Source organism: Marmota flaviventris, chromosome 12 (genome assembly GCF_047511675.1).
Source record: "Marmota flaviventris isolate mMarFla1 chromosome 12, mMarFla1.hap1, whole genome shotgun sequence".
In the NCBI taxonomy this organism is placed as follows: domain Eukaryota; kingdom Metazoa; phylum Chordata; class Mammalia; order Rodentia; family Sciuridae; genus Marmota; species Marmota flaviventris.
In genome coordinates this window covers 13,517,503-13,544,948 of record NC_092509.1, presented here as the reverse complement: position 1 = coordinate 13,544,948, position 27,446 = coordinate 13,517,503, and the positions used below count along the sequence as shown (strand labels likewise).

At 40.4% G+C, this 27,446-nt stretch overlaps 1 protein-coding gene across 2 annotated transcripts in view; it reads left to right on the top strand.

Annotated features, from left to right (window-relative positions):
* Nucleotides 1–2,095: 2,095 nt before the first annotated feature.
* The window catches only part of Lyst (lysosomal trafficking regulator), a 161,233-nt gene continuing 135,882 nt past the window's right edge, over nt 2,096–27,446 (top strand). For both annotated transcript variants that reach the window (XM_027947958.2, XM_071619843.1), the window contains exons 1-2: nt 2,096–2,135; nt 26,832–26,917. The gene's annotated coding sequence lies outside the window, so the exon portion shown is untranslated. The remainder of the gene's footprint in view (nt 2,136–26,831; nt 26,918–27,446) is intronic.

Genomic DNA, 27,446 nt, shown 5'->3' with positions numbered 1-27,446 from the left:
AATCACAAATGATTTTACTTTGTATTTTTTACAAATAAAAACACTTCATGGGCCAAATGTCATTTTCATATAAAAATCTGTCTCACTCTCTTTTGCTTTAATAGAATTGTGATTCCAATCAAGAGAAACAGAAAGTTACTTGACACTTCTGTAACTTCTGTTCATTATTAAAAAGGTGTTTTAAGATTAGCTAATGAAAAGTTGATATATAAATGAGAGTAGATTCAGCCTTGGGTTAAATTGTGAAACAGGTCAAGTTTGGCTTCCTCTTCCTCTTTGAGTTTACAGGCACCAAAATATCTGCAGTGCCTGGTACAGTACCTAGCACACAGTAGGTTCTTTTATATATTTGTTAAATGAGTGCCCATTCCTTGGAGGTGTCCCTTTTATTAAATTGTTAAAGACTTTGTATGTTGTCCATTTTTGGAGTATTTGCACTTTAAAAGACTGCGGGCTGGGAAGTGGGTAACCTCTACCTAAAGATATGAACTGCTAATGGTTAAACATCAGAGTCACAGCGGAGATTTTTTTTTTAAAGTGGGGAAATTTCTGGAGAGCCCCTTTAAACCACATCAATGGACAACTATTTACTTTGCTTGTCACTGGGCCAGCTGTGAGCTGAGGAATTCAGAGTTGCCTTTGCTTTGTAGCCTTGATTTATTTCTATTTCCTGATTCCTGTGCAAAAAAAGTTATCAGAATTGTTGATTCTACAGCAATTTCTACCAATTTGTAGACTTTTTGCTTTCATATTGTATTATTCAGTAGAACTTGAAAACTACTGAATGATACAAACTGTATCTTTATAGTTCAAGCTCTTTTTCACCTCTGACATTCTCAAGGCTTGTAAACAGTGGCTGCAAGGTGAGGAGGGGTGTCCCTGAAATGGAGAACTGCCCATAGCAGCAGTCTGTCAAGTTCATGCTGAACCCTGCAGTCAGCAATGCAGCTGAAACATCCTGCATTTAACCTGTGGCTTCCATGCTCTGGAGAGACTCCATTAAGGCATATTCCGCTGATGGTTATCAAAACAAAACATAAGAGCTGGACAAAAATTAAAGTGGTGAAGACAAATGCATTGCAGTAGGGGAAGAGAGACCCCAGTATAGAACTGGGCTCCATTCTGAATACACCAGGAATAAGTGGGAACTTACAGGCAAGGAGCAAGGGGTCCATGGTCAGAAAATTGCTAAGAGGAGAGATCAAGTTGATGAATTCTAGTTGAACCAACCTAACAGGATTCTAGCTGTAGGCAGGCCAGCATGAACAAGGTGGAGATGAATAATTTTAATTAGATATCAATTAGATTCATGCTAAGCTGCCTTGGCAGGGCTATGTGCTACAGTTGGAGTTTACAAGGAAGAGCACACATGGATCAAGGAGAAGGTTCAAAAGCCTGACTAAAGTTTGGGAAGCAAAGAATCCCTGTCACAGGGTGCACATTGGTGCTGGAACACAAGGGCTGAATTGGCAAATACACTTCTGCTCTGAATTAATGCTACTGTGACTTTGCAAGCCTCCCTGCATTTCTTGAACAAAGCCTAAGGTAACCCCACTACACGGTTTTCCCGCCCCAGAAGAGGCTCGAGATCCCTCGTGGGTAACCCTGCCATCTGTCCGGGCCCCTTCCCCTATTCCCTCTAGACCTGCACCCACGAGCCAGGATAGCAGTCCGCTAGACCGAAAAACTGGACGCTGCGAAGGTGCCCAAAGCTGCCCTAGCCCAGCCGGCTCTCTTGTGTTCTGAAACAGCCGCCACTCAAGTGCGAGGAAGTGCGGCGCGGGCCACTGCCCCGCCCCGTAGCCAAGCAGCTAGCCCAGGAGCCCGGGAGCCCCGACAGCAGGCCACTCCCCGCGCCTCCAAGCCCCGTCCTCTTGGCCCACTCTCCTCCCTCCCATTGGCTCGGAGGTTCAGCGCGTCAGGCTGGCGACCCCGGCGTGCCCTCCCAGCGGGGGCGGGGCTCGGGGAGGGCGAGGCGGGACCGAGCGCGCAGACGCAGACGAGCGGGTCTGGCCCGGGAGGGCGGGGGAGGAAGGGGTGGTGTGCCCGGTTTCCTGGGTTACCTGCGGGGCGGGGGCGGGGGCGGGGAGTTTGCGGCGGCCAGGCGGCGGCGGCAGCGACTGGGGATTCTCCGGGTAAGGGAGCGCGCGCGGCGGCCCCGGAGCAGGTAAAGGCGGCCGCCGGGCGCCCGGCGCCGGCCACGCCGCGGAAGGCTGGGTCGGACCCCAGCTTGGTCTGGAGGGAAGGCGGCGCTCAGCCCAGGCGGGGGTCGCGGACGGGGTGCCGAGGACGCTGGGGACTCGGCCCGCGCGCCGGCCCGGGCTCCTGGGTCCCGGGATGCTCCTTGCTCGGGCCCCGGGACGTACCCGCAGCCCCGGACACTAACTTTACTTCCCGCAGGCTGGCGGCGGGCCGGCCTCTCGCCGGGCCGCGGCACCCCCGGGCGCGGACGCGCAGTAGTGCCGGGGGCTGACAGCTCCCGCGCGCCGCCCCGCCGCGCCCCGTCCCGCGGCCGGCCCACCTGTCAGTCCCCGAGCTCCTCAGTCCGCGCGTGCCTGACATCCGCTCCAGGCCACAGCCCTGGTCCGGGGCATCACCGGAGCCGTGGCCGAGCGCCGCTTCGCCCTGCCGGGCTGAGCTGTGAGGGAGACGACCCAGGGAGACTCGGTGCCCGAGTGCAGGCCGGCGGGGCAGCGGGGCGGAGGGCAGGAGCCGGAGCTAGGAAAAGCCGCCTCGGCCCCGGTCCTTACCGGGTTAAACAAAACAAAACATCCCCATATGCTCAGCAGACCGTGCACACACCCAATGACAGCGCCTGGTAGTTGATGGGGTTTGTTTTAAGCGGATAGAAAATTTTAAGGTGTTAAATCTTGTGTTGAATATGCTAGTGTTGAATTTGGGCCAGTGTTTCCTTGAAAATCGAATTCAGCTTGCCTTTTCTTTGGGGTTTGTTTAACCGATTGATAGGACAAACTGAATTGAGTTTTTCTTCCTGAATATTATTGGCTTTTCTGCTCTACTACTTTAAACTTCCACACCCAGAAACCTTATGCTAATAAAGATGTTGACTCTGAGCTTTCATTTTATAGATGTAGTTGATTAATATGGGCAGTCTTTTTTTTTTTTAATTTTTTATTGTTGGCTGTTCAAAACATTACATAGTTCTTGATATGGGCAGTCTTAAAGAGCTTTGCAAGTAGCTAGCAACTTGCTTTCTGGTAGCTGTTTGCTATCATCCATATCAATACTGCAAAGATGGGAGGATTTGGAGAAAAGAAGGCTTAAGGAAAAATGAGTTATTGTAATTTAATTTGCATTAAATACTTAAATAATATATAGTATGTATGTATTTAGTAAATATTGTTGAACAGTACAGTGTGCCAGACACTTTTCTAAATGGAGCTTACATTCTAGCCAGGGGACCTCAGATAATAAAGGAAGAGTATTTCTGTCAGTTGGTGTTAGGAACTATAGGGAAAAAGCAAGGAAGAGGAAAGACAGGAAACGGATTGGGTTGCAATTAGAGGTAGCAAGGAAAGGCCTCCTGGAGAAGATGACTTTTGAATTGGAAGAAAGTGAGAGGTAATTCTTGCCTTCTTTGGGGGAAATGGTGTGAAAACAGGGAAAGGCACTTGCAAAAGCCCTGAGGCAGGAGTGGATTTGTTTGTGATTAGAGGGAGCAAAACTAGGAGTCTTAGAATAATGCCAGAGAGGTTAGTCTTAGAATAATGCCAGAGAGGGATGGGAGATCACACTGAGTAAAGCCCGGTAGATTTTTTTTTTTTTTTTTTGTAAGGAGGGGAGTCATTCCTTGAATAAAAAAGTGTGCAATCATATTTACCCTTAAAAAGGGTCACTCTAGGGCAGGGTTGGGCAGAAGCAGGCTCAGGGATACCAGACCTGGGACTTGCCATAATCCAGGCCAAAGATGCTGGAGCTTGGATCAGAAGAGAATTAGTGGCAATGGGGAGAAGTTGTTAATTTCTGCATAAATTGAGGGTAGAATGTAAAGGACACTAGAATTTTTTCCTTAGAAAGTAGAAAAGTAGGGTAGATACATATTGAGATGAGGGCTACCAGATATGGAGAAAGTGAGTTTGAGGACAATACAATTAGACCCAAGTGGAGATTATTAGTAGTATACTCTAGTGACTTTGTATTACAGGAATTTTAATGTTACCTTGACTATTCTAAGGGCATAATATTTTTCACCCACAAATTGCCAGCTTTTATTTCATGCTCATTTTCTTTTTGGTTCTTTTGAAGCAACCTAGTCATTCTTTCCCTTAGTGTAGTTTTGTTTTTGTTTGCGTAAACTCAGGCCATGTGTTTTTAGTTTTAGTAGTAGAGAAAACCGTATAATCCAGAATTTTAGAGTACCCTTTTAATGTGTTGCTGTATTTAATCTGAATGCCTTCATTTGATTAATCTTTTTCTAGATTATCTTAAGATACATAGCTTAGGTTAAAAAAATTAAGCTCTAGAAATGTTATCAAATGTGGCTTCATTTTGCCATTTGTGAAATTAAGTGGAAATTATCTGGATTTAAAAAAATTTTAATGTATTTTTTTTGTTGTAGGTGGACACAGTACCTTTATTTTATTTTTATGTGGTGTTGAGGATTGAACCCTGTGCTTCATGCGTGCCAGGTGAGCTGCACTCTACCAATGAGCCACAGCTCCAGCCCCAATTACCTGGATTTTTAATACTTTACTAATAAATCAATAATATACAGAGATTATCCTAATTCTTTTGTTTCATTAAAGATGTCTATAATGGGACATTACATGTTAAATGGAGATTTTTTTAACATCAGATTACACAGTATTGGATCAGTAGAACTCAATTTGTAAAACTTAAGTAAAAATGTATAACTCCTGGAATTTAACGTCTGCCCCTTTCATGAAGAAGCAGAAAATAAGCTAGCATTTGGATTTTCAACCCAAGTATATCTTGAAAATATATAAAATGTGTCTGATTAGTAACTAGTTATAAGTTGGTCTTGGAGTCAAGGGGGATACTATGTTCTTTTTGATGTTACTTTCTTTTGCTACTGTTTCTCACCTGTGTTTGTCCTTGTACCTCTTAACTCCCCTGGTCTTGTTTTTAATAATTGAGAGAGGTCTGATAAACTTTGAATGCTTATCAAGTCTAACTGCTGGGAAAAAATAAAACACAACAAAGAAACCTAATATCATGGAAGAATAAGACTTAAAATAAATAATATTAATTAATCAAGAAAGGAATCAAATAATTTTCTATAATGCTAGTCATTATTTAATTCAAATGTGATTATTTGAAACTAAAACCCAAAATTGATGAGGAAATGAGAGCTTCTAGCTATTTTAAATAAGTGGAAGATACAGATGAACAGTAGAGTTCTATGCATACTTAGAAATGTTTATGAAACTGCCACTAACTTTTAAGAAATACACAGGTGCTCATAAAATGGATTATTACTTGGCAATTAAGGAAGGCTCTACAGATCATAATGCAACATGGATAAATCTTAAAATAATTATATTATATGGATAAAGACAGGCCAAAAAGGAAAGTACTATATACTCTGTGGTTCCGTCTATAAAATGCTAGAAAATTCAAACTGATCTTCAGTGATAGAGAACATATCAATGGTGACTTGGGTATGGGGTGAGGAGATGTGAGGCAGAAGGGAGGGGGACAGTAGTGCTCCAGGAAGCTTAATGGAGTGCTAGATATGCTCACTAATTTGATTATGATGACAGTTTCATGGGTATGCATGTATGTTGAACTTACCAAATGATATACTTTGAATATATTAATTTTGTTCTGTGCCAATGATACCTTAATAAAGTGGTATTTAAAAGTAGCTCAACCATGAAAAGACACAGAGGAATCTTAAATGATACCACTAAGTGAAAGAAGCCAACCTGAAAAGGCAGCATGCTTTATGATTTCAACTATATGACATTCTGGAAAAGCAAGACTCTGGAGACAGTGAAAGATCATTGGTTGCCAGGGGTTGAGGGGAGGGAAGAATAATGTGCAAAAAGAGTACAGAGGATTTTAGGGGAGTGAAACTGTCCTGTGAGATGTTAGAATAGTGGACATCTGCCACTGAATGCTTGCCAACTCTTGCTGCATATACGCAGGAAAAGTGACACTTAATGTAGACTGTGGACTTGGGATCAGAATGACCTCTCAGTGTAAGCTTATCAATTGTAACAAATCTACTTCTGTAGTGTGGGACTTCCAAAACCAGGGAGACCATGTGCAGGGACAGGTATATGGGAACTCTACTTTCCACTCAGCTGTGGACCTAAAACAGGTCTAAAAAATAGAGAAGATTTTTGTCAGAAAACTGAAGAATGGCAGATTTTACATTTAAAAATTGAGGAAGATGGAGTTGAAACCGAGAAATTATACATTGAAAATCTTGACAGTGACTGATTCCTAGAAAGATAATGGACAAGATTGCCACATGCTTCATAATTACAAAAGAAAACACTGATTTCTAAGACTTGGAATTCTTTTTTTTTTTTTTTTTTTTGGTACCAAGGGACACTCAACCACTGAGCCACATCCCCAGACCTATTTTGTATTTTATTTAGAGACAGGATCTCACTAAGCTGCTTAGCACCTCACTTTTGCTGAGGCTGGCTTTGAACTCGCTATCCTCCTGTCTCAGCCTCCCAAGCCGCTGGGATTATAGGCGTGTGCCATCGTGCCGGGTCTGGAATTCATTTTTAAAGAACAAATCATATTAAACTAACCTCAAGCTCAATTTGCCAAAGGTATAATATCTGATTCTTTGATTCTAGACTGGGTGAATAGTGATGCTGATTATTGTTAATTTTAAAATTACAGATGGAAGAGTGGGGTTGAAGATGTGAAGTTCATCAGTTTTCTTCAGTTTGGTGGAATTAACTTTTGTACTTCCTTTGTTGGAACCAATTAGATAGAATTAAAGTGGGTGGGGGGATTCTGAGCCAAATAAAAACATCTTCATTTAATAAGTACATTTTTAAAAATACTTTTGGTAATGGAGGACAATGGATGGAAGCTTGAACAGGGAGATGTGATTGGTGGAAATTTTTTTCCTAAGGATGGATAAGTCAGGGATACTTTCATGGGTTGAGGCAAGAGGATATTGAAGAGGAACAAAGTTGTAGTCAAACGAGAAGGAAAATAATTAACAAAACATAATCCCAAAGGAAATGGGAGGGATGGGACCCAGGGGAAAGGGTTGCTCTAGAGAACAGTGGTGCCCCTTCCTAGTTAAGAAGGCAAAGGAAGTAGGGAGTGGATGTAGATAGAGTCAAATGTCCAGGATGTGTCTCCTTTCTCTGTGAAACATGATTATCTCCTGAAACTGAGAAGGAAAACATGGGCTGAGGTATACTTTGGGGAAAAGAAAAGTTACTGTTGTGACTGGGAAGGGGACAGGTTTGAAATGACAAATGTACAAAGAGGCTGTTCAGAATGGTCGAGTTATTGCCTCCACCACTTACCTGCAACAGTGTAGAACCTGAACCTCAACGGGAGCGGAGGGGAAGGTGTGAAGGAGAACTTGGGTGGAGGGGCAGTAACAAGGTTGCCAATTGAAGGGCTGAACCCTGGGCATCCTACTGATTGGGGAAGAAAAAAGCCAAACCAAGCTGGAGCTGATAAATGTGGTGAATAAAGAGGGTAAAGAATCTCGGTGAGTAAGGAACAGGATTGATGGCAGTATTGGAGTACTAGAGATGAAAAACAGATGTGATGTGAGAGTCCTAATAAGATTCTAGACTTGGAGGTGTTTCAGGTGATAAGTGCCAAAGTACAACTTGGTGATGGTGGGTAGCCAAATTAATGGTGCTAATTACAACAGTTGTGCTGTCATAAAAAGCTGCAATTTATTGGACACTGTGTACTGGTCACTACACTAAATGTTTTTCATATGTTGTCAAACTTAGTTTCATGACAATTCTTTAGGACCATATTAGTATCAGTATTTTACATCTGAGGAAACTGGGTCTTGGTGAGATTAAGGAACTTTCTCCAAAGCACACAACAAGGAGGTACCTGAGTCTATCTCCAAAGCTCTTGTGGCCAGCTAATAAACCATGTTGGCCTTCTGCAAAGAAGGGATTATTGAGGAAGAGGAAGGTGAAGCACTTTAAGTCTACTGTGTTGGGATTAATTGTTCTTAAGGATCATGAAACCCCTGGAATATCAGTTCTTGTGGGGAAAGACATGACAAAATTCATAATAAACAGAGATGATTGACTCAAAGGTCATAGGTGCCAATTATAAATATAGCTCTACTATAATATTAATGTTGGATCAAATGGAGTACAATGATTTGTGAGTCACCTTGGAGACCAGGAGAATACTAACTTGTCTTCCTGACTTGGGATCTGGGTGGTATAGTGGTTTATTAAGAAGCAGTAAGGTGATCTTCCTGTGTGAAGGTAGAGGCTATAGGGAAGCTTCTTAGCAACAGGGTGAGGGTTCTGAGGGGTAGAGAGTAACAAAATTGGAGGCAGGATGACTCACCTAGTTGTACTTGAAAAATCAGAAAGAATGGATGGGTACATAGAGAAATCATGTAATTTATTGGCCAAACAGGTGCTATTTTGTGAATGAAAGAGTGTCACTAATAGTTGCTCTGGGAGAGCAGGTGTAAACCAGGACTGTCCTGGGCAAATAGAAATGTTTGGTTGTAGTAATGGTCAGTATCCAGAGAGAGAGAGTACATTGGAAAGGGGCTGTAGATGTTGAGAATGAATAATTGAACCTAAGCTAGAAAGGCATGTATTGCAGCATACTAGCTTAAGATGATCTTCTCTACCACCATGATATTGTCCTGAAATGGTCTGGGTACATCTTTATAAATATCTGGGGATTTCGAGAAATTTCTTAGTTTCATCTGGAGTTGAACATTTGGAAGTGCATCTTGAAACAATAGGAGTGGTAGAGATAGTCAATGGAGAACGCAAAGAAAGAGAATATAGGTGAGGGAGAGAATTGGGAGCCCAGTCCAGCCAGGAAGACAGAGGAAGTGGTCCGAGGAAAACCAAGAAAAGCAGATAAATGTGTATGCACATGGGTTTTGTCATCTCACAAGTCAGGAGAGGAGAGAGTTAAGAAATGGATGGTTAATCATCTCATGCTTCATGTTCCTCAGAGAGGTCAAATCAGATAAGTACTGGAACGTGTCTATTGGAACGAATTTGGCAATCAAAAGGTTATTGTTGATCTTGGCCTGAGTAGTTTCAGTAGAGAAGTGTGGGCAAAAGCCAGGCCACAGTGCGTGGAGGGGTGAGGTGAATTGAGAAGACAGTTCCTTTACGGACTGCCCTTGAGTAATTTTGAAAGAGGAGGTATCAGCAGGATTTTTTTTTTTTTTCTTTTAAAAGGTTGATAGTAAAGAAGCCAGTGGAGATGAAGGGTTAAAAACTAGGAAGGAGCTGGGAATAAAACCAGTAATGTCTAGCCAGTAAATCTGTTATTAAAGAATGAAAGATCAAGATACATTTTAAATTAAGTAAGATAGACTATATAATAGCTAAAATTTATCAAAAACTAGAACCAGCAGGCAGTGTTTTGAAGAAACAGATTCCCAATTGGAAGGGAATATTGGAAAATTTATGTATAGAGTGTGGACCACCTCTAGGGCTCTATTTTTCTGCACTGTTTTTTCATATAGGCTAGTCATAGCCCACCGGCAAGATTATTGTTGCAATAGATTTGTGATTTTCTAGCTAAGTATAATTAAATATTTTGTTATAACATTTGATTTTTTGCTGGATTCAGCATTTAGTAATTTCTGTTTATTTGGCATTAGTGAAGTTAAATCTGTATGCTGTGTCAGTATTATGAACTTTTTCCCCCGATGGTACTGAGGATTAAATCCAGACTTTTATTTTGAGACAAGATCTCACTAATTATTGAGGCTGATATCAAACTTGCAATCAACCTGCCTCAGTCTCTGAAGTAGCTGAGGTCATAGGCATGCTCCACAGTACCCGGCTAAGTATTATAAACTTTTAAAAAGCAATATGGTATACAATTTTTTTCCCGTTCTCCTCTCCTTAAAATTCATCTGGCCAAAATGTAACTTGCCATAATTTTTATTATTTCTGTAGTTCACTTGTCTTTATCCCTTGGACAGAAGAATAACAATTGCAATTTCATAAATATCATTTCGACAGCATAATTATTACACTGAGCTTGGATGAGTGTGAAATTAAAACAGTGATGAGAACGATTTCCTCATTTATCATACGAATGTGGCCTGTTTGAAAGGGCAACATCTATCAGTTCAGAAAATGCATTCATTGTTATTGCTTCTGGTTGTTCATTCATTGAAGTGCAAAATTCAGTGTATTCTGGCCAATGGCAAAAGGAAGTTTTACTGGTGTAACTTGAAGAACAGCTGCTTATCTTCACAGCTCTTATCCTGCTTTTGATATTTACTTGTCTAGACTTTATTAAACTTCACTGCATTTTGACTTAGAGTTTGTTAAAGATTAAAACCCTTTGCCATTTTCTGAATTTGCTCTTAGTGATGTGTCTGAGGACAGTAATGGTGATAATTATTCTTGAATTATTTTCTTTTTATACTTTTAGAGAATATTTCTAATGTCGTTGGTTCCTCATTACTAAAATATATTTATTTTCCCAATATCTTATTTAAAAAAGTAGACTACCAGTTTTGACAAAACCTAGTTATGTACACCTTAAGGAAATGTTTAAAGTATGTCGTCATGATCTTGAATAGATCTTCATGCTTACTACAGTTTCTGAATGTTGTACTGTCATGAAAGTTCACAACCCAAAGAGACATTGGAAGATCATCTAGTTTTTGTTTTTTAAAATTATATATAAGAACAATGGAGGGTCAGAAAGGTTAAGCAACTTGTGTGACATCCTAAAGAGTTTGAGGTAAAACAAAACCAGAAAATCTCTTGATTGTTTTTAGTCTGGTACTTTTTCTACTGTACTACTAATTTCTTAATCATTTTAATCATTCTAATAAAGTAATTCTATAGCCAATGATGCCTGTGCACCATAGAACCCCAGATCCAATGTAGGATCCCTTATGATTCTACCTTGTGTTCTTATGTGTGTCTTCATCTAGATCACAGTGTCAGCGACTACTGTGATGATGCTCACTGTGGTGGGGGGAAGACGAGGGTTGGATTTTAAATGGCTTTACTCAGAAAATGTCATTGATGTCCCTGTCTTTTCTCTGCTCTCCAGAGCCTGTGCTCTTATCCCCTGTCTATTGATCTTCCTGGACAACGAGGAGGCAGTGGGTACCACAGCTGGATCTCAGTTTCACCTTGTTCTTGCCTTTCTCCCTATGAAATGTTTTATAACAATAAATACTTTTCCATGATTGACTACATCAGCTACTTTTTTCTTTCTTTAAAAGGAAACTTATGTATTGTTTCTATGTGATCACAGAAGAATGGGAGAAAACTAGAGTTGTCTATCCTTGCAGATTATACTGAAAGTTATGTGTCTGTGTTCGGTATTTCTAAAACCTACTTTGCAGAGTTTTTCACTGTTAGTAAAATATATCTGAAAAATAATTCATCCTTATAGTGTTGCTATATAAATGATTTTGATTGTTTTCATTTCATGTTTAGGATAAGACTCCATACTGTTCTTTAGAGGGTATGGAAATGTATCATGTCTATAGTAGATTTTAAAGAACTTTAAAACCATATCTATGAATAATAATCTTTAGCATAGTATGAATAAACATCCAAAAATTTATTGTTGAAGGTTTTTTTAATATAAACAATTGTGATAAGGTGTTTAGATGTTTGTGTAGCACTTTACTTCATTAATACCTTCAGTACTTGCTGTGGAATGCAGAAAGTCTTTTGTGAATGTGCCTATTTATTTCTCAGAGTCTTAGTTGGGGGAAGATTTCCTAAAGATACTTGAACAGTAAAATGTTTCCTAATGAATTTAGTATTAAATAAATTGTTTGTTGAATTCTTACTGTTTGTGGCCCTAATTTTTTTAAAGTAAAATAAGACCTTATTTCCATAGCAAAAGCAACATGATTAAAATAGTGGAATAGTGTAGAGGATACCCTATGGGGAATTGTAGGGTAATGCAGTGTGTTAAGATGTGGTAGAAGATTTGGAGAGACTTGATGGTGGCACATATTGCATACTCTGATTTTAAGGAATTGAGATCTTATTCCCTACAAATTGGAATGTTATTCGTAATCTCCAGAAATCTGAATTACTTTTTTAGCAATTGTAAGATTTGATTAGATGGAAAACAGAACATAGGTAGGGTGACCAATTAGGAAGTTGTTGGTATTGCAAGTGAAAAGAGGAGGCGAGGGCCTAAGAATGCGTAAGCATAGTTAGAGGAGAAGGGCCGGTTTCAAGGTAATGCTGATAATATCTAATAATTACTAATTTTTCTCCAGTCTCCCAGGCACTGTTATGCATTCTGCATGAGTTCTCTCATTGAATTTTAACATTTATGACAAATGCAGGTATTCTGGGGAACCCAGTTGTACAAATAAGAAACTGAGGCTTAGAAAGAGGAAGTCAAGTACCCAAGAACATAAAGTAGTTGATGCAGACATGAACCAGCAAGGTGTCAAGAGGGAGAATTGTCTAGGCCCCAGATGAAGTGCTATCCTGGTTTCTCATCTGAGTGGGTAAAGGCTATAAACTGAAATAGAAGTGAGGAAGGAAGAGTCAATATATAGCATACCAAGAGATTGCTCTAGACTGAATCCTGCTCTGAGACTAAGTAACTCAACGACCTTGGGCAATTGCCTAACCTTTCTGTGCTTCAGTTTCTCAAATGTGAAACAAAAAATAATAGCATTTATGAGATTATTAGAGGATTAAACCAACTATGTATATATAGTGCTTTCAGCAGCACCAGGTGTGTATGCAGTCACTGTGGCTGTTAATTAGATCCTCACCATCATTGTCATTCTGTTAAAATCCAAAGGTCTGCCTTGAGGATGGATGAGCTAGTTAGCATGAAACTTCTATATATTTCTTGCAACTAGGGTGGAAAGCCAGAGGAGGTGTTCTGTGTGGATGGGCCTTCATGATTCCTTTTAGTGAAGACTCACTAAAACTGCAGTATCTCAGAATTTCTGCCTTTTTGTGGTACTCAGGGTCAACACAAGCTTTCTGAGGTATCTATCTGGTTGCCTGCTTTGTTTTAGGGAAAATGAACCACTTGTTGAAGGGCTTCAGTTTGGTAGATGCTGGTGTGTCTTCCTCTGAATTTCTGTTAAAATTCTGTCTTGCTACCCTGTGCCTGGATTTCCTTTATTTCGTGGCCAGCTTTGTCATACAAGGAGCCAGAGTGGCCTCTTCTTTCCAGACTTTCAAGGCAGCTGGACTGGATAGCTGGGCTTGCGGAAAGGGGAATGGGTACAGGTAGTATTGTTTATTGACTCCCTAAAATATGAAAAAAAAAAATGGTAGGGACTTTTATGAGGGTCACCCTCTCCTGAAATACTTTTAATACATTTAATTTTTAGTGTTCTTTATTTGAACAGTCCACAGTTCTACAGACATTGAAAGTATTTCATTAAACACATTGGAAAAAGGGAAAATATATTCCACTATTTTTGAGAAGCTTACTTAGGTAAGAAATAATTGTTTTGCTTATAATAAACTAATGTCAGCTTAAATAGCTGTCTTTAGAAAGTAATATCTGGAAAAGAGATCACAGCTGAAAGTGTCACTTTTGCCAGCTATTAAGAGGTTGCAGTATTTACTGAGCTACTGTTGAGCCAAAAGATAAAATTGACTCTATGCCTTTATGAAAATATCTGATTTTAAATTATTCATGTTCATTCCTTTATTCATGTCACTTGTGACATGGTGTAAATGATGTTACTTCTAATTTTTGTTTTTTGATTGTTAGTGATGTGTTGTAAAGAACATAAGAGATCTTTGGGAAGGTTGCTCCCTAAGTTTATTATCAATATATATTGAACTCCAGAGAGATGAGATTTAGCATATTTAAGTCCATATCAACCTCCTTTATTTTTAAGAAGACTGATTCAATTGTGGCTTATTCTGATTCAACAGAATTTATTGAGCACTTATTATTCTGTACAGTATTTTGTTTAATTCTCCAAATAACCCTGTAATTTGTAACAGTTTCCATCTTTTTGGCATATAGTATTTCTGAAAAATATTATATCCAGTGGTAATTTTTGAATACTATTGCAATTAAGGAACTGGGAAAACATATGATATTATTTTTAAAAGGAAGTTTAAAAGAATTTTTGTCATTTGGTGAGATTAAGACTTGAGTCTTTGGGCATTACCTTTTGATGAGGAAAAATTATACTTTCTTGTTCATTATTATAAAATTTTTCTTGTCTTTTTCTTATTTTCTGTGGAAGCCACAAGGCAGGGTAAAGTGGAAAATACAAGTACTCCCTTGCTCTTATTTTCATTACTGCCTTGGAGACTGAATCATAAAGCTGATGACTGAATCATGAATCCACTGTTCTGAGGGAAGGTTGTTGCAGTGACCCTTTCCTTCCTCCAGGTGGCACTCTCACAGCATGTTCAGCTAGCATTAGCTTTAAATAGAACCATGGAATTGGCCAGTCATGTTATTGGTGTTATATAACCACCTAGGAGCCACACAGGAACCCTGTGGCTAAACAGTTTATGGAAGAGGAAGCCAAACTTCACACAGCTCTGCGTAACTGGCTGGGAAGGGCCGGATTCCCATCTGCTGCCTCTGGGTCCTTTACTGCTGTCCGATGCTGGTTATGTGCATATTTGTTCAGAAGAGATTCTTAAACTAATGAAGACAGAACGAATAAGCAGATTAATATATATTTGTTGAAATATTTAATAAATAATAAACATTGATTGAATTAATGAATATGTGAAAAATGAAGCTGTAAAAGCCCTTTCCCTTGACACTGGTATTCTTCAGGAGAAAGCTCAGTGACCTAGGGATCACTTCTTGCCTATTGTTTAGCTTGAGGTTTTTATGTTTGATGTTTCGGTGGATAGTAGATTATGGAAATTAATCACAGAACCAGAACAGAGCTAAGTCTTCAAAGTCAACTATCCAGATGTCTGGAGGAAGTTTCACTCAAAAGCAAAGACATTGGTGATGATTTTATTGACAATTTCATTTCTAGAAAGTAAAGGAAATGGTCAGCAGACCTGATACTCTGAACCTAACTTTGACCGACAGTGAGGACTTAATCAGACAAGGGAACATAATGGGAATCCTGAAAGGCCATGCCATTCATTCAGTGAGTGAGTTGAATTGCATGCTTTCTGTTTGCCAGGTGCTGTTCTAGATGCTGGGGATCTGGTAGTAAACACAACAGACAAAATCCCTGTCATTTTGGAGCTTTCATTTTAAGAGCTTGTGAAGATGTCCAAACACCTAGCCTTGTGGTTACCTACCTTTCATTTCACTGTAGATACCTACCTGCACAGTTCCACTCAGGATGTAATTATCATCTGGAACTGCTTGTATCTAAAACCCCAACACCCTTCATTTGCATGTTGTCTCTCCTTCATCTCACAGAGATCCAGACTTTCTGGATTACCTGTAGTTTCTCCTTGTCTATCAACATTTGCCTGATCTTGTGTTTGACCATGGGGACTGTTCTGACACCCATCCCTTTGTTCCCTTTCATCCTGCTTCTGCTTCCTCCCCTAGTCTGCCACCTTTGTTGGTAGGCCCAGGCTGCTGAATCCTGCTGAATAACTTAAAGTATCTGAGAAAACTGATACCATCAGAAACTCATGGTTTTCAGCCTCTGGTGAGCATTCATGCTGTCAGGCAATCATAGAGTCTTTACCAAACAATTAAAAATAATATGTGGAAGAAAGGGAGAAGTCGAATGGCCAGATGAACTGATTTTAAAATAGTACATGCAGACCAAAGAATGAAGGATATGAAACCAAAATATGTTTGTACAAAACATAAGAAAGGAATACAATCCTAGTCAGATAATAAGTTTTGAAAAAAGGCTTACCTTTATATTTTATATATAGAGAATGAAAATGACAAATAAATAGTATATTCTTATTAACAAACTGACCCTTTAATCAGATATAGAGCCTGAACTCTCAGCTTCTGTTTTCTGTCTTTGACACAAGAGAGTGATCCACACCCAGGCTAATAAAGGCAGAAGTAAGAAAAACAGGTTCACATCTTATGGTCAGATTCTGAGAAGATTTGCTAATGTCTTTGCTGAACTGGTAATCCTTGAGTCCTGGTGCATGTGAAAACTTTTAGAAGTCTGTGGAGGAATAAAGTCCTCAAATTAAAAGGAATGTAAATTCTGTAGATTCTAGTGTATTGATGATGCCTCCACAAAAGACTCGAGAGAGCATTGAAAAGATTTGCAAGTATATACAGAAGGAAAAGATGAGCAGTACAGGTTATGTGGGTATTAGACAACGAGTTCACCCAGGTAGTCCTGTTTCTAGTTTTGACTGGAGTGCTACCCGTACAGGCAGGAGTCTGCTGCAACTGTAGTAGGTACAGATTTCCATGGGGTATTTGACAGTCATTCTATCATTCTGTCCTTGGAGACACACAGGAGAATTAGATCATGGTATGGGCACAGTTATTGAACAGTGAAATTCAGTCTTAGCTTGAACTCATTGCCAGTCCAGTGGGAAATCTCTCACGGGCTGCTGTTTTTGACCCTGTTATACCCATCAGTTTAACACCTCCTCCCCACTTCTCTCTCTCAGCTCGTGACCTTGCTGTTGATTTCACAAAGAAAACTGGAAGTTCCTGCAAAGAACTTCTTGGTCTTCCCACTGTTAAATATACTCTCCTTGCTACATCTGTACCCATGTATGACATCCTTCTTATTCAGTTAGGTGGACTGTCCCTTCACTTAAATATTGGGTTTTCTTAACTTTGCCTTCATTGTCCTACAATTATCTTTCCTTCTAGTTTTTTATATTTCATTTCTCTGTTGAAACAACAGGCTATAACTCGGCTTATAATCATGCTCTTGAATCAGTTTTTAAGCAAAAATCCCCTGCCCTCTACCCTCCCTCAAGTTGCCACCCATTTCTTTGCATACTTTATGGCACAACTTCCCAAAAGGGTTGTCTTTGTCTTTATTTCCCGCTCCCCAGAAACCATTCTTTGACAAGATTGTCAGGATTTCCGTTTTCCCATTTTCATCTTCCATAGTGTCTCAGCAATATTTTTTATTCTTGCTCACATCTTCCTGTTCCAAACTTTCTTTATCTGGTTTTCTGGAAGACAGCACTCTCCTGGTTTTTTTTTCCCGGTCTCTCTTGTTGTTACTTCTCTTTCTCCTGTGCTGGATGGTCCTCTTCTCCCTGACTCAGTCTTGCTCAGCCCAGGCAGGACTCAGTTCTAGAACCAACACTCATCTTCAAGGTTCCTACCGTTCATTACAGCATCAGTAGCCACAAAATTCTAGCACAAGAATACTGTCTGCCATGTTAGATGTAGAACAGGCCCATCATCTCAGCAAGTTCTCTTGTATTCTTAAGGAGAAGGGTTTCCAGGAGAACACTGCTTTACTCTTTTCGTATCTTCTGTTCCTGAAAAGTAGGACAGAGTGACTTTTCTCACTCTTTCAAGTCCCTTTTGACTTTTCTTTTTAAATCTTGCATTCAATATCCAGTGCATTAAGCATGCATCTCAGCACCTTAAAACACACATTTCTCAAATACTCATAGAACCCATTTTCTTATTCCACTTAGGGTTTTGCTTAAGTTTCTCCTCTTCAGATCTTCTGAAGCAGCATTCCTCCTACCACTCACTCTGTACCTTACTTTGTTTCACCTTTTCCATAGCACTTAGCACTGCCTGACATTACAATATGTGATGGTGGGTTTTTTTTTTTTCTTCCTATCTCTACCCCACTAGAATCCATGAGGATAGGGTTTTTTGTTTTTGTTCTGTACCTAGTGCCTGAAATAATACCTGGCATATAGTAGGTAATCACTAAATATTGCTTGAATTAAATGATTTTTTTTATGGTACTGAGTATTGATCCCAGGTCCTTTTCCATGGTAGGCAAGCATGCCACCACTGAGCTGTATCTCCAGCCCTAAATGACACATTGAAGAATTATCTGATGATATAAAACTAGACGTTGTAACTAATACATTAAGTCAGGGTTTTTTTTTTTTTTATTGTTTTATCTGTTCGTATTTTACTAATCATAATATGAAAGAAAGCAAAACTTATCATTTTTCTGAGGTCATTTATATGATTATAGGCATTTGTTACTATATCCTTCATTTATGGTAAATGTTAAGAATATAACCATTATAGGAATATTGTTGGGGCAAGTTGTATTAGAAGTGGAAAATTATAGTAATAATGTTTAATTTAAAATTTGGCATTATAACTGTAAAAGGCAAAAAGTTATAAAACAGGGTCTTGGCCTTAAGGAGCTTATGACCTAGTAGTCAGAAAGTTGTATAGATAAGTAACTACAGGGTATCTGTGTCGTTTGGAGACAGGCAAATAGATTTAATGTCCTAAGGACAGCTTTAGTCTATTAAAAATATATGCTTCCCAACTTCCTTAGTATAATATCAGGTGATAAAAACAAGAATGCAGTTGTATGTAAGGAGTGATGGCAGAGCCAAGGAGGCTGTTGCCAACTGCTGGCAGTTAGAATTATGGTCTTGGAAAAAATGAGAAATCCAGGGATGCCCAGGCTGGGCTTTACAAAACAGAGATAGGTAAGCCAGGCCAGTTTAAGAGCAGTAGCAAAACTCTTCAACGTTGCCTAGAATATGTCTCTCAATAAGAGAGAAAGTCAGTTCTAGATGGCTATCAGCTTTCCTTTCTAATGGCCACACTGAGGTGGAATCGTTTTAGCATTGCAAGATATATGGCTCTACCTTGTAATAGTCCAGCTGAGAGGGTGTTAGTAGTCAGAGCAATTAAGGGACTACCATTTTTAGACTCATAATTTGATAATTTCCTCCCCCATGATTTTAGAGTTTATTCCTGATTCAATTAGCTCAGGAAGCAGTGGGAGCAGGCATGGGAAGGGTATTGACTCCATTCCAGAGCTGTCCCATCTGGGCAGTGGAGTGAGAGGCCTGTGCTTTGGTGTCTGTGCTGACGTGGGCTGCACCCACTAGGAAAAGGTGTTTTTCCTAATTCACATTAAAGCCCTGTGCATTCTAACATAGCTCTGTTCCATTTCCTGCCTGCTTCCTTCTCATTTGCCTAGAACAGTGTGTGGTACAGGAGCTCAAGACAGTGCTCCAGAGTTGAGCATTTTAAAACAATTTACAATCACTCTTACCAAAAAAAGAAAAAAAAAAAAAAACCCTTGTGATTTAAAATAAACCTGCACAACTATAATAAGTAAACGTTTTTCATATTTCTTCCTAGTAAAAATTATAGAGAAGGGGAGAACAGGCAACCAAAAAGAAGCATCTTTTCGCTATTCCAGAAGTAGGAATTTTTCTTTAGTAGTCCAAAAGTAGTTTTTTCTGTACTGTACATGACAAATTAATCCATTTAAGGAATTCAAGGATATGAAATTTGGTGGCAATTAATGTTTGTTTGGTTTTAGTTTTTGGAGTTCTCTTATGTCCTCAAACACCTTTCACCCTGAGAAAGAATAATACTGTGGCTATCCATAGGAACATTGAGATGAAGGGGCGAAGACATCTTTCTCAGTAGTATGAAGGTGATAGTCCAGTGTCTTCTAGGTTGTGTGTCAAGAAGACGGCGACTCGTCTGATTATCCTTTATAATCAACTTGTGACTTGCCTGGAGGCTGCAAGGAGTTGGAAGAAGAAGAGGTAGTGAGAGCTATGGTTAAGTTCCTAGCACTGTGTTCTAGGACTCTCTCTTTCAAGATTCAGTACTTGAAGTTAGTTAGGCATTTCTTCCCCCCCCCACCCCACCCCCCACTGGGTGCACTCTTGAAATTATAAAAAATTCATTGACTATTTTATTTTATTTTATTTTTTTTAATTTTTTATTGTTGGCTGTTCAAAACATTACATAGTTCTTGATATATCATATTTCACAATTTGATTCAAGTGGGTTATGAGCTCCCATTTTTACCCCATATACAGATTGCAGAATCACATCAGTTACACATCCATTGATTTACATATTGCCATACTAGTGTCTGTTGTATTCTGCTGTCTTTCCTATCCTCTACTATCCCCCCTCCCCTCCCCTCCCCTCCCCTCTTCTCTCTCTGCCCCCTCTACTGACATTCGTTTGTCCCCCTTGTATTATTTTTCCCCTTCCCCTCACTTCCTCTTGTATGTACTTTTGTATAACTCTGAGGGTCTCCTTCCATTTCCATGCATTTTCCCTTCTCTCTCCCTTTCCCTCCCACCTCTCATCCCTGTTTAATGTTAATCTTCTTCTCGTGCTTTTCGACCCTACTCTGTTCTTAGTTACTCTCCTTATATCAAAGAAGACATTTGGCATTTGTTTTTTAGGGATTGGCTAGCTTCACTTAGCATAATCTGCTCTAATGCCATCCATTTCCCTGTAAATTCTATGATTTTGTCATTTTTTAATGCAGAGTAATACTCCATTGTGTATAAATGCCACATTTTTTTTATCCATTCATCCATTGAAGGGCATCTAGGTTGGTTCCACAGTCTAGCTATTGTGAATTGTGCTGCTATGAACATCGATGTAGCAGTGTCCCTGTAGCATGCTCTTTTTAGGTCTTTAGGGAATAGACCGAGAAGGGGAATAGCTGGGTCAAATGGTGGCTCCATTCCCAGCTTTCCAAGAAATCTCCATACTGCTTTCCAAATTGGCTGCACCAATTTGCAGTCCCACCAGCAATGTACAAGTGTACCCTTTTCCCCACATCCTCGCCAGCACTTGTTGTTGTTTGACTTCATAATGGCTGCCAATCTAACTGGAGTGAGATGGTATCTTAGGGTGGTTTTGATTTGCATTTCTCTGACTGCTAGAGATGGTGAGCATTTTTTCATGTACTTGTTGATTGACTGTATGTCCTCCTCTGAGAAGTGTCTGTTCAGGTCCTTGGCCCATTTGTTGATTGGGTTGTTTGTTCTCTTATTGTCTAATTTTTTGAGCTCTTTGTATACTCTGGATATTAGGGCTCTCTCTGAAGTGTGAGGAGTAAAGATTTGTTCCCAGGATGTAGGCTCTCTATTTACCTCTCTTATTGTATCTTTTGCTGAGAAAAAACTTTTTAGTTTGAGTAAGTCCCATTTGTTGATTCTAGTTATTAACTTTTGTGCTATGGGTGTCCTATTGAGGAATTTGGAGCCCGACCCCACCGACTGTAGATCGTAGCCAACTTTTTCTTCTATCAGACGGCGCGTCTCTGATTTGATATCAAGCTCCTTGATCCATTTTGAATTAACTTTTGTGCATGGCGAGAGAAAGGGATTCAGTTTCATTTTGTTGCATATGGATTTCCAGTTTTCCCAGCACCATTTGTTGAAGATGCTATCCTTCCTCCATTGCATGCTTTTAGCCCCTTTATCAAATATAAGATAGTTGTAGTTTTGTGGATTGGTTTCTGTGTCCTCTATTCTGTACCATTGGTCCACCAGCCTGTTTTGGTACCAGTACCATGCTGTTTTTGTTACTATTGCTCTGTAATATAGTTTGAAGTCTGGTATCGCTATACCGCCTGATTCACACTTCCTGCTTAGCATTGTTTTTGCTATTCTGGGTCTTTTATTTTTCCATATGAATTTCATGATTGCTTTCTCTATTTCTACAAGAAATGCCGTTGGGATTTTGATTGGCATTTCATTAAACCTATAGAGAACTTTTGGTAATATCGCCATTTTGATGATGTTAGTTCTGCCTATCCATGAACAGGGTATATTTTTCCATCTTCTAAGATCTTCTTCTATTTCTCTCTTTAGGGTTCTGTAGTTTTCATTGTATAAGTCTTTCACCTCTTTTGTTAGGTTGATTCCCAAGTATTTTATTTTTTTTGAAGATATTGTGAATGGAGTGGTTGTCCTCATTTCCATTTCAGAGGATTTGTCGCTGATATACAGGAATGCCTTTGATTTATGCGTGTTGATTTTATATCCTGCCACTTTGCTGAATTCATTTATTAGCTCTAATAGTTTCTTTGTAGACCCTTTTGGGTCTGCTAGGTATAGAATCATGTCATCTGCAAATAGTGATAATTTAAGTTCTTCTTTTCCTATTTTGATGCCTTTAATTTCTTTCGTCTGTCTAATTGCTCTGGCCAGTGTTTCGAGAACTATGTTGAACAGAAGTGGTGAGAGAGGGCATCCCTGTCTTGTTCCAGATTTTAGAGGGAATTCCTTCAATTTTTCTCCATTCAGAATGATGCTAGCCTGAGGCTTAGCATAGATTGCTTTTACAATATTGAGGTATGTTCCTGTTATCCCTAGTTTTTCTAGAGTTTTGAACATAAAGGGATGCTGTACTTTGTCGAATGCTTTTTCCGCATCTATCGAGATGATCATATGGTTCTTATTTTTAAGTCTATTGATGTGGTGAATAACATTTATTGATTTCCTTATATTGAACCAGCCTTGCATCCCAGGGATGAATCCTACTTGATCATGGTGCACAATTTTTTTGATATGTTTTTGTATCCGAGTGGCCAGAATTTTATTGAGGATTTTTGCATCTAGGTTCATTAGAGATATTGGTCTGTAGTTTTCTTTCTTTGAAGTGTCTTTGTCTGGTTTAGGTATCAGGGTGATGTTGGCCTCGTAGAATGAATTTGGAAGTTCTCCCTCTTTTTCTATTTCCCGAAGTAGCTTGAAAAGTATTGGTATTAGTTCCTCTTTAAAGGTTTTGTAAAACTCTGCTGTATACCCATCCGGTCCTGGGCTTTTCTTAGTTGGTAGTCTTTTGATGGTTTCTTCTATTTCCTCAATTGATATTGGTCTGTTTAGGTTGTCTATATCCTCCTGACTCAATCTGGGCAGATCATATGACTTAAGAAATTTATCTATGCCTTCACTATCTTCTAATTTATTGGAGTATAAGGATTCAAAATAATTTTTGATTATCTTCTGTATTTCTGAAGTGTCTGTTGTGATATTGCCTCTTTCATCCCGTATGTTAGTGATTTGAGTTCTCTCTCTTCTTCTCTTCGCTAGCATGGCTAAGGGTCTGTCGATTTTGTTTATTTTTTCAAAGAACCAACTTTTAGTTTTGTCAATTTTTTCAATTGTTTCTTTTGTTTCGATTTCATTGATTTCAGCTCTGATTTTAATTATTTCTTGCCTTCTACTTCTTTTGCTGTTGTTTTGCTCTTCTTTTTCTAGGATTTTGAGATGAAGTATGAGATCATTTATTTGTTGGTTTTTTCTTTTTTTAAGGAATGAACTCCAAGCAATGAATTTTCCTCTTAGAACTGCTTTCAATGTGTCCCATAGATTCCGATATGTTGTGTCTGTGTTTTCATTAATCTCTAAGAATTTTTTAATTTCCTCCTTGATGTCTTCTATAACCCATTGATCATTCAGTAACCTATTGTTCATTCTCCAAGTGATATATTCTTTTTCCTTCCTTCGTTTATCGTTGATTTTCAGTTCCATTCCATTATGATCAGATAGGATGCATGGTATTATCTCTACTCCTTTGTATTGTCTAAGAGTTTCCCTGTGACATAATATATGATCTATTTTTGAGAAGGATCCATGTGCTGCTGAGAAAAAAGTGTAACTGCTTGATGTTGGGTGGTATATTCTATATATGTCAATTAAGTCTAGGTTATTAATTGTGTTATTGAGTTCTATAGTTTCCTTATTCAACTTTTGTTTGGAAGATCTGTCCAGTGGTGATAGAGGTGTGTTGAAGTCTCCCATGATTATTGTATGGTGGTCTATTAGACTCTTGAACTTGAGAAGAGTTTGTTTGATGAACATAGCTGCACCATTGTTTGGGGCATATATATTTATGATTGTTATGTCTTGTTGGTGTATGGTTCCCTTGAGCAGTATGTAGTGTCCCTCTTTATCCCTTTTGATTAACTTGGGCTTAAAATCTATTTTATTTGATATGAGTATGGATACTCCTGCTTGTTTCCGAAGTCCATATGAGTGATATGATTTTTCCCAACCTTTCACCTTCAGCCTATGTATGTCTTTTCCTATCAAATGCGTCTCCTGTAGGCAGCATATTGTTGGGTCTTGTTTTGTGATCCATTCTACTAGCCTGTGTCTCTTGATTGGTGAGTTTAAGCCATTAACATTTAGGGTTATTATTGAGATATGGGTTGTTCTTCCAGCCATATTTGTTTATTTATGTTACTAAACATGGTTTGTTTTCCACTTTGATTATTTTCCCCCCTTTAGTGTCCTACCTCCCACTGTTGGTTTTCATTGTTATTTTCCATTTCCTCTTCCTGTAATGTTTTGCCAAGGATGTTTTGAAGAGATGGTTTTCTAGCTGCAAATTCTTTTAACTTTTGTTTATCGTGGAAGGTTTTAATTTCATCTTCCATCCTGAAGCTTAATTTCGCTGGAAACACAATTCTTGGTTGGAACCCATTTTCTTTCAGTGTTTGAAATATGTTATTCCAGGATCTTCTAGCTTTCAGAGTCTGTGTTGAAAGATCAGCTGTTATCCTGATTGGCTTACCCCTAAATGTGATCTGCTTCCTTTCTCTTGTAGCTTTTAAAATTCTCTCCTTATTCTGTATGTTGGGCATCTTCATTATAATGTGTCTAGGTGTGGGTCTCTTATGATTTTGCACATTCGGCGTCCTCTAGGCTTCTAGGATTTGGGGTTCTGTCTCATTCTTCAAGTCTGGGAAGTTTTCGCGTATTATTTCATTGAATAGATTGCTCATTCCTTTGGTTTGAAACTCTGTTCCTTCCTGTATCCCAATGACTCTTAAATTTGGTCTCTTGATGTTATCCCATATTTCTTGGATGTTCTGCTCATGGTTTCTTAACAGTCTTGCTGAGCTGTCTATGTTCTTTTCAAGTTGAAATACTTTATCTTCATTGTCTGATGTTCTGTCTTCTAAGTGTTCTACTCTGCTGGTAGTATTCTCAATTGAGTTTTTAAGTTGGCTTATTGCTTCCTGCATTTCTAGGATTTCTGTTTGTTTGTTTTTTATAACCTCTATTTCCCTGTATAGTTGATCTTTTGCTTCTTGGATTTGTTTATGTAATTCATTGTTGAAGTGATCTTTCATTGTCTGATTTTGCTGTCTGATGTCTTCCTTGAGACTCTAGATCATCTGAAGCATGTATATCCTGAATTCTTTATCTGACATTCCATCAGCTGCAGCTATTACCTCTTCTAAAGTTGAGTTGACCTGCAATGCTTGTGGTCCTTTCTTTCCTTGTCTCTTCATACTGTTCGCGTTCCTTTCTTCTTGGTGAAACTGTTGTGCTATTGAATTTTCCCCCTATATATTTATATTGGTCTTGTATAGTTGCAAAGTCTCCCTCGCAGGCGCGGGCGGCGGCTCTGCCCCTCCGCCAATTGGGGCAATGTGCCTACCACGCCGGCAGGCCGCTGGGCCTGCTCTGCCAGTCGGTAGCAGGTCCGCCGTCCTTGCAGGCGCGGGCGGCGGCTCTGTCCCTCTGCGGGCCGCTAGGCTTGTTCTGTCGGTGGTCGCAGTTCTGCCTACTTTGCAGGCGCAGGCAGCGGCACTGCCCCTCTGCAGGCCTCTGGGGCTGTACTGCCAGTGGGTCGCAGGTCCGCCTACTTTGCAAGCGTGGGGGGGGGGCGGCTCTACCCTTCCTCAGGCCACTGGGCCTGTTCTGTCTCTCGGTTGCAGGTCTGACCTGTTCTGATGGTGGTCTCAGTTCCGACTACCTTGCAGGCGCGGGGGGGAGGGGGCGGCTCTGCCTCTCAGCAGGCCGCTGCTCCTCTTCTGCCGGTGGGTCGCAGGCCCGCCTACCTTGCAGGAGTGATTGGAAGCTCTGTCCCGCCGCGGGCCACTGGGCCTTTTCTGTCGGTGGTCACCCTTCCCCTACCTGGCAGGCGAGGGGGTTGGGGGGCGGCTCTGCCCCTCAGCAGGCCGCTGGGCCTGCTCTGTGTTTGGTCCCAGTTCCCTCTACTATGCCGGCGCAGGGGGAGGGGGCGGCTCAGCCTCTCAGCAGGCGGCTGCTCCTCTTTTGCCGGTGGGTCGCAGGCCCGCCTACCTTGCAGGAGTGATTGGAAGCTCTGTCCCGCCGCGGGCCACTGGGCCTTTTCTGTCGGTGGTCGCCCTTCCCCTACCTGGCAGGCGAGGGGGGTGGGGGGCGGCTCTGCCCCTCAGCAGGCCGCTGGGCCTGCTCTGTGTTTGGTCCCAGTTCCCTCTACTATGCCGGCGCAGGGGGAGGGGGCGGCTCAGCCTCTCAGCAGGCGGCTGCTCCTCTTCTGCCGGTGGGTCGCAGGCCCGCCTACCTTGCAGGAGTGATTGGAAGCTCTGTCCCGCCGCGGGCCACTGGGCCTTTTCTGTCGGTGGTCGCCCTTCCCCTACCTGGCAGGCGAGGGGGGTGGGGGGCGGCTCTGCCCCTCAGCAGGCTGCTGGGCCTGCTCTGTGTTTGGTCCCAGTTCCCTCTACTATGCCGGCGCAGGGGGAGGGGGCGGCTCAGCCTCTCAGCAGGCGGCTGCTCCTCTTCTGCCGGTGGGTCGCAGGCCCGCCTACCTTGCAGGAGTGATTGGAAGCTCTGTCCCGCCGCGGGCCACTGGGCCTTTTCTGTCGGTGGTCACCCTTCCCCTACCTGGCAGGCGAGGGGGGTGGGGGGCGGCTCTGCCCCTCAGCCTCATTGACTATTTTAAACAACATATATAAAGAGGAGCCATTAGTTTTTTTATGTGAGAACTTTATTTGTTAAAATTATTTCTAATTTTCTATTGCCAATAATATGTTTGTCCTATTTTTTCCCCCATAGGTGAAGCTTTATTCTAAGACTATTTCATCTAGTTTGTGAAGTCAAATTACATTGACTCTAAATGTTAACAAAGTGTTAAAAGACTGGTAAGTAATAAAATAAATATTAGCAGTCAGAAAGACTTGATTCAATCTAAATCTTTGAAATTATGTACTTACATGAATATTAATGAAACCCAAAGTAAAAGCAGCTAAACTTGCCCTTCGTGGAAATGGAGGTATAAATTGTAGTTTTCGTACTGTGGCATGTTATAGGTTGGTGTAAAGGAAGAACATAATGTTGAGAGGGAAAGCCAAAGTACAGACACATATAGTACATATAGGACTTTTTGTATACACTTGTTAAATGGTAAAAGCAATACCGAATACTTTCATAGCTGTAAACATGCAAGAAATATAAAAACATGCCATGCAGTGATAAACACTAGCTATAGGGAGGTAGAAGTGTGGGCGCACTTTCCCGTACTAGATTTGACTCTTTTACACACACACACATCCACACCCACACCCACACACACACACAAATTGGTGCGTGCACACACATACCTGAATTTGATGTAATGCTTGATAGATGTGGATGTTGCCTATATCTTCATGTACATATTCTTTGTACTTT